The sequence below is a fragment of the Myotis davidii genome, unplaced genomic scaffold, assembly GCF_000327345.1.
Source record: "Myotis davidii unplaced genomic scaffold, ASM32734v1 scaffold2375, whole genome shotgun sequence".
Classification (NCBI taxonomy): Eukaryota; Metazoa; Chordata; class Mammalia; order Chiroptera; family Vespertilionidae; genus Myotis; species Myotis davidii.
This window is the reverse complement of record NW_006286250.1, coordinates 163,496-170,941: the sequence shown is the minus strand read 5'-3', so window position 1 is coordinate 170,941 and position 7,446 is coordinate 163,496.

The window sequence follows — 7,446 nt, the reverse complement described above, 5'->3', positions numbered from 1 at the left end:
AAATCTAGTTAGCAGGCACCTTTCTGCCCGAAGCCCTCTTGCTTGTCATACTTATTCAAATTAGGCTAAGCAACATCCTAAGATCTCCTTCCTGAAGCAGGTTTTTCTGTCTGAATCTTTTGGTCAGAGAAGGGTGGAGGGTCAAAGCTTCTTTCTGAGTGTTTTGTTTCTTAATAAACAACTTAAAATCAATGTCCCAAAAAGCAGCTTCCGGGTGGCAGAATTTTTGTTCCTTTACCTGGTACTTACTCAGTGATAGATAGAACTTCAATATACTAGTATGAATGAAGAGATCTCATGGTTAGTTAACAGTGGAGTGCAAAGGAGGTCAGATTTCCCAAAGGGCTGGGAGCCAATGATCTTTCAGCTACTCTTTGCTACTTTTCTATTTTCATTTCATTTTCACTTCATGAATGAATTATCAAGTTATTTTTAAAGAGGACATTTTCAGAAGCTGTCAACAACAAAATATCGTAATTGATATGACAGTATAAAATCCTTATCCCATGAATAGGCAGTGCAGAATATAATTTCTCAAAGAGCTACTAGCATCTTTCTTCTAAAAACTAAAAAAAAAAAAAAAAAAGCTTCCTTTAGTCTTCCTTAGTAATTTGACTTCAGATTTATATGCTTTTGATCTAGAGTGACACTCAGAACCTGGATATTTCATACTGAAATTGCTGAAGTAGAGGAAAGATAACCTAAATTTGCTTTTGATGTCAATCATGGGGTATGAAGCAAACTTGCCATGTGTTGGAAAAATTTTGTTGAAAGGCAGTTATTTCATTCATTCTTGAATAATACTGATTTATTCTATTTATAGATGTCTTGCTAGCTTCAAAGAATATATCAGCTGTAGAAAACTTCTTAGTATACAGAAAAGTATGGAATTATGAATATGCAAAATTAGATATGGGAAATAGAAGCTCATCATTTTCACAGGGGATAATTATTTCCCAAAGGTAAATGGCTCTAATGCCTCTATTTATTTAGACTTCTGCATAGCAACCATATAATACATTTTTGGAGCAGAAGAGAAACTTAGAGACCCTTCTAATGTTGTAGTTGAAGAAACTGAAGTCCAAGTAAATAAAATAATTTTTCAAATAATTTTCCTGACATTTTGGAACCAAAATCAAGATCTCGTGGGGTAGGGATACAATGTCACACTGCTTTTGTGATGGATAGGCTTTCATTGATTCTATCAGACTTGCACTTCATTGGACAGATACTATGGTTGAAATTCTTTTAGCTGATATTACAATTGTTTTCTTTACTATATTATATTAAATGTTCCCATATTGATATAGTAACTTTGTTTTAGAGATGATGACTTGTGACTTAGGGAGATGAACCGATTTACTAAAGTTTAAATAGTCCCTTTGTGATAGTACAAGAAATAGAACCTAGGGCTTCCGATTTCCCAATCCAGGGCTCACTGAGTATATTAATCTAAGCCTGGACTTGAAAAATTATTACTCTTTTTTTCTTGTGTGTGTGGGGGTTTTTTTTTTTTGAGAACTCTTGTAGTAAACCATTTATTTATTCTTTTATCATCAAACATACTGATTTTTTTCTATCATGGTTCTCAAACTGTGCTTCAAACTGGGGAATCAGAGATGAATAATCATGAACTTGAGCCTCACAATTTAATAGATGGAAATAAAGAGTAAATATAGAAAACTTACAGGTGTTGCAGAAAAAAGTAAGAAAATATTAATCAGAGGAGAGAAGGCTGGTCCAGTCTACCCGAGGATTTGATTAGCAGCTTCATAGAGTAGATATTGCGATGTTTTCAAATTGAAAGATGGGATAGGTGTTTCCTGGGGGCTAAGATGTGGGGCAAGGACTCAGGAAAGAGGGAGAGGTGGCTTGAGCAAAGATGTAAGGTTCTGCCCTAACCGGTTTGGCTCAGTGGATAGAGCATCAGCCTGCGGACTTGAAGGGTCCCAGGTTTGATTCCGGTCAAGGGCATGTACCTTGGTTGCAGGCACATCCCCAGTAGGAGGTGTGCAGGAGTGGCTGATTGATGTTTCTCTCTCATGGATGTTTCTAACTCTCTATCCCTTTCCCTTCCTCTCTGTAAAAAATCAATAAAATATATTTTAAAAAAAGATGTTAGGTTCTAAAAATCGTTTCTATGACTCAGGTGTAGGGTACAACCGAGCACACAGGAAAGGCAGGCTGTAATATCAGAAATGGGCTGATGGAAGGATGCTTGGGCCATACCCAAGAATTTAAATTTATTCTATGAATAGTTATGAGCCAAGAATGGTTTATACCAGTGGTTCTCAACCTTCCTAATGCCGCTACCCTTTAATACAGTTCCTCATGTTGTGGTGATCCCTAGCCATAAAATTATTTTCGTTGCTACTTCATAACTATAATTTTGCTACTGTTATAAATTGTAATGTAAATATCTGATATGCGGGATGTATTTTCATAGTTACAAATTGTGATTAATCACAAAAAACAATATGTAATTATATATGTGGTCTTAGGCGACCCCTGTGAAAGGGTCATTCAACCCCCAAAAGGGTCACGACCCACAGGTTGAGAACCGCTGGTTTATACCCTGGGCTTAATTTTAGAAAGATCTACCACGGTAGAATGTGAGTGTTTATATGTGTGTAGGAGAATAAGCTAACAAGGAGGGAGACCCATCAGAGATCCTATATGGTTATGCTATGAAAAGATGACAAGGATGCCCAAGTTAAGTCATTAGAGGTAAAGTTGCAGATGAGGGAGGGAAATTAAGTGAACAAGAAGGAAAATGAGAGGAATTTGGTGAGCAAAAATATGTGGGGTAGGTAATAGAATTGACATTGAATTGGGAATTAAGAGAGCTGAATTCTAATTATGGATCTCCTCACTCTTAAGGCTGTGATTTTGAACTAGTGAGTAGTCTAGATGTTTTCTAACAATTTTATTTTTTTAATGGCAAAATATGACTTTATTATTTTTAAAGTCTCTAAAAGTCAGTGATTCACTCTTAGATGTCTGCATTATATAAACGGATTCAAGAGCTTAAGTAAGGTTTTCTTAGACTCCATAATAATAGGTATGGCTAACATTTTACTCTGTTTATCAAATATAAGCATCATTATGAATGCTGAATCAATTGATCCTTTCATCCCTTTCTCTTTTTTTTAATATATTTTATCAATTTTTTACAGAGAGGAAAGGAGGATAGAGAGTTAGAAACATTGATGGGAGAGAAACATCAATCAGCCGCCTCCTGCACACCCCCCACTTAGGATGAGCCTGCAACCAAGGCACATGCCCTTGATCGGAATCGAACCTAGGACCCTGCAGTCCGCAGGTCAACGCTCCATCCACTGAGCCAAACCAATTAGGGCCTTCATCCCTTTCTGATGGGTATTATAATTCCTATTTTACTGATGTGAAACTGAAGCATAAGAGAGGCAAAATATTTTTTTTTCAAATTACATCTTTTTTGTTCTTTGAATGTCTTAGTCCATTCAAGCTGCCATCACAAAATACCAAAGACTGGGTGGTCTCTTAACAAAGGAAGTTTATTTCTCATAGTTCTGGAGACTTGAAGTTAAAGGTCAGGGTACCAGCTTGGTACAAGTGAGGGTCCCTTTCTGGGCTTCAGACTTCATGTTGTGTCCTGACACTGCAGAAGGGGTGAGCCTATCCTTGGGGGCCTCTTTTATAAGGACACTAACCCAATTACCTCCACAAGATCCTACCTTTAATACCATCACCTTGGGCACTTGGTTTCCATCATGAATAATGGGGAGACACAAACACTCAGATCAGAGTACTATGTAATTTCCTTAAGAAGCACTGGACTGTACCTGACTCCTCCCTAGGTCCATTAATAGAAATATTATTGTATATTACTTAATACTTGCTGTTATAACAGATATACTTCTCATTGACCTAACATAGCCTGTTTACTTCTGGTATATATGAAGCCAATTAATGTCAGGGGATGGATCTCTCCTCTACACAGTATGATTGGGGCTCTTCAAGGCCACCTTTGGCACTGACATCTAACTGAAAGGGAAGGAGACAGTGGGTGATGGAGTAGGTTTTTAAGGAAGTATAATGTACTTCTGCCCATAGTCTAGTTGTATGCCCAGGAGGAAAGAAAAAGGAGGCTTAATGAATAGGTAGGCAGTCTCTTGTAAAGCTGGGACTTGAACCTAAACTATCTTGGCTTCCGAATCCTCACCCAAGCCACTGTGCTAGGATACCTTTGGTACTTGATTTGTCTCATGGAATTAACAGTAATTAAACTGTTTTGTACATAAAAGAATATGAGGATAATGACGATGTAGATTGACTTTACAGTGAATGTTATACTGTGTAGTTAAGATTCATGACTTCATACATATAAGAAATCTATCCACAATATAAAATTTATAAACTCCATTTGCAGTTTTTCATTTGGTGCAGTGACTTAATGAAGTTAATTTATGTAAGTCTTAAGTGATTAAATAAATCTGTTTTACTTTGACTTTCATTTTCTGATAGGTCTACTTTATAATACCCATTTAATGAAACTTAATCATTTCATAAACTCATAGAATTTTAAAAGTAGAAGGAATCTTTAAATTCACTCCATAAATAGACTGGTATCTTATTTTGCAAATGAGGAAAAAGACCCAGAGATCCAAATGACTTACTCAAGATTACACTCTTTAGGGACAAAGAACTATGTACTAGGCTCAAATATCCTGTTTTGCTTTTAAATGCTCTTTCTACTCACTGTCATTTTCCTCAGTAAGCACTTGGGGTGAGGTCGGGACAGACCCAGGGAGGTTGAAACGGCCCCAGTGAGGTTGGGACAGATAATGGGGACCAGTGTAGACTGATGACCAGGGGTAGATACAGAGGCAGAGCAGCATTGACGGTAGATGCAGAGCCAGAGCAGCATTGAACAGACTGTCAAACTACAGAGGGAAGCCTGGGGAGGGTTTGGTGGGGGCGGTTAAGAGATCAACCAACGGACTTATATGCAGGCATATAAGAATAACCAGTGGACACAAGACACTAGGGGTAGGGGCCAGGGGAATGTCAAGGGGGGAAAAAGGGGGGCACATGTAATGCTCTTTGTAATACTTCAAGCAATAAAAATTATTTTAAAAAAAGCACTTGGGGTGTACTGCCCTCCTTCCCAGAATCACTTAAAGGAAATTTATTAATCATTAAAGCACACTGTGACTCCTACAGTGTATGGGAAGTGGTGATATTCTGCTTCTTCACATTTTGTGTGCATGTGTAATGTGGGATTAAGCAGGATATCTGCTTTTAGCCTCTGACATTAGAAACATTCATAGTAATTTGAGATGGCCTTTGGATCATCATTTGAAATGTCAATTTCCACTAAGAGGTTATAGGAGAAAGTATGGCTGCTGGTTTGTGAATTTCCTGGGTACTTTGAAGGTGGAAACTTGTCTCTTGCTCTTAAAAGTAAGGGTAGAGAATCCCTCTGCTAATAATTAGCTTTTGTTCATTATAACTTTAATTACAAAAGCTTAAATGTCCTAGGCAGCATGTTTTTGGGGGTCACAGAACAGAGACATCACTGGGTTATCTGAGGGGAAAAAAGGGCTCATTAAAAACTATTGTCGGGAAAATTTCAGGAAGACCTCGCAAAGGGCAGATGCCAAGGCAGCTGCAGGAACTACCTACTGTCTTACCTGTTACCTCTCAGTGCTCCTCTCCTGTGTGCTTCCCCAGAGACTGCATCTCTCATCACCATGAGGTGCACAACATTCTCCATAGGTCCATCTGCCTCCTGAGCCAAATGACCTTGGGCTCAAATGCCCATTTCCATGTGGCTATTCCAGCCATGGGCAAACTACGGCCCGCGGGCTGGATCCGGCCCGTTTGAAATGAATAAAACTATTGAAAAAAAAGAGCGTACCCTTTTATGTAATGGTGTTTACTTTGAATTTATATTAGTTCACACAAACACTCCACCCATGCTTTTGTTCCGGCCCTCCAGTCCAGTTTAAGAACCCATTGTGGCCCTCCAGTCAAAAAGTTTGCCCACCCCTGGGCTATTCTGACTTCTAGTCCAAATTTCCAGAGGGATGGATTTGATTGGTCTAGCTCCTGTTTTTCAGATCAGGCCTCCCGAGCAAAAGTTTCTGGGCAGTTTATAAAGAGACCACTGTTGCTTTCCTCAGTATCAGTTCTCATTTAAAAACGAAGTAAGTACAAGATGTTCATGTTTAAACTGAGGGCAAATGAATCCAAAAGTCTCCAAAGGGCGAATCTTCTGTCCCACCTTTCTCTTAAAATACACTGAGGACATCGTCTGGTTGAGAGTTTGCTTTTGTTAAGAGAGACTGTACTGTTAATTAGGGTGATTCTTTAGTGCCAATCTGTCTTTCCCAATAATTTTATTTTTTCCATATAAAATTGGAGACATTTCAGAAAACAGGCTTTGCAAAAATGTCACTAGCACTTGGCTATTTCCTGCCCAATCATCCTGACTTCATAAATTATGCAAATTTTTGAAATTTCATTGAGCTATTTAAGTGATTATTTCTTTTAATTAGATTGCTTTACCAGGAAGTCTAAAAATGTGCCTTGTTTTCTCCTTCTAATGAATTAAAGTGAGAAATTAGCTGTCTCAAAAATTTTGGTTTCAGCACATTTTTCCATTCAAAGTGATTTACAGCAACTTCAATCCACTAACCCGCCTGCATTTTAGATGCTTATTTTGGTGCAAGTAGGTGATATTTTATTTCTGTGTAGAAGGTATAATGCAGACTCTCTGGAGAGCTATTCAAGATGGCTAAAACTATTAAATAGGAGTGTATGGAGACAAACAAAATTTCAGAATCAATGAGACAAATCAGAATACAAATAACTGAAATTCAATGGAGAGGAAACCAGATAGGTACAAATTCACAATGTAATGCTAAATTTACTCTCTCTGTAGCTTAGGTGTCAGATTCAATTTTTTTTACATGTATCTTATGTCAACACAAGTATATATAGACTTTTTTGTAATATGAAATCAGAACTTTTGTAAAATGTAGGTAACTTTCCCTCACAGCTGTCTTTGTAGTGTATACATGCTGCATTGTTTTGATATTTATTGATTACTTAAAAAGTAAAAACCAAGATAATTAACATTTCAGTTGCTAAACAGTCAAAAAGTAGTTTCATCAAGTACGTGGTCTGATTTAGTCTTCATAAGAACCCATGGAGCCATTTTAGACATGAACAAACTGTTGTAATGTACCCCACGAATCACAGAAGGACGCCTCAAGAAGTCGAATTAAAGAGTCACGTTTATTGCAATCCGGGACTATGAGGTGCCATTCCCAAATCTCATAGCAGCCATTTGGTCACAGATCCAGGATTATATAGGCAAAAAATCACACAGGTATTGATTACATCTCAGGGTTTGAAATGAGGCACATGAGGCACCTGGTTCGCAAAAAAAGCAGATTC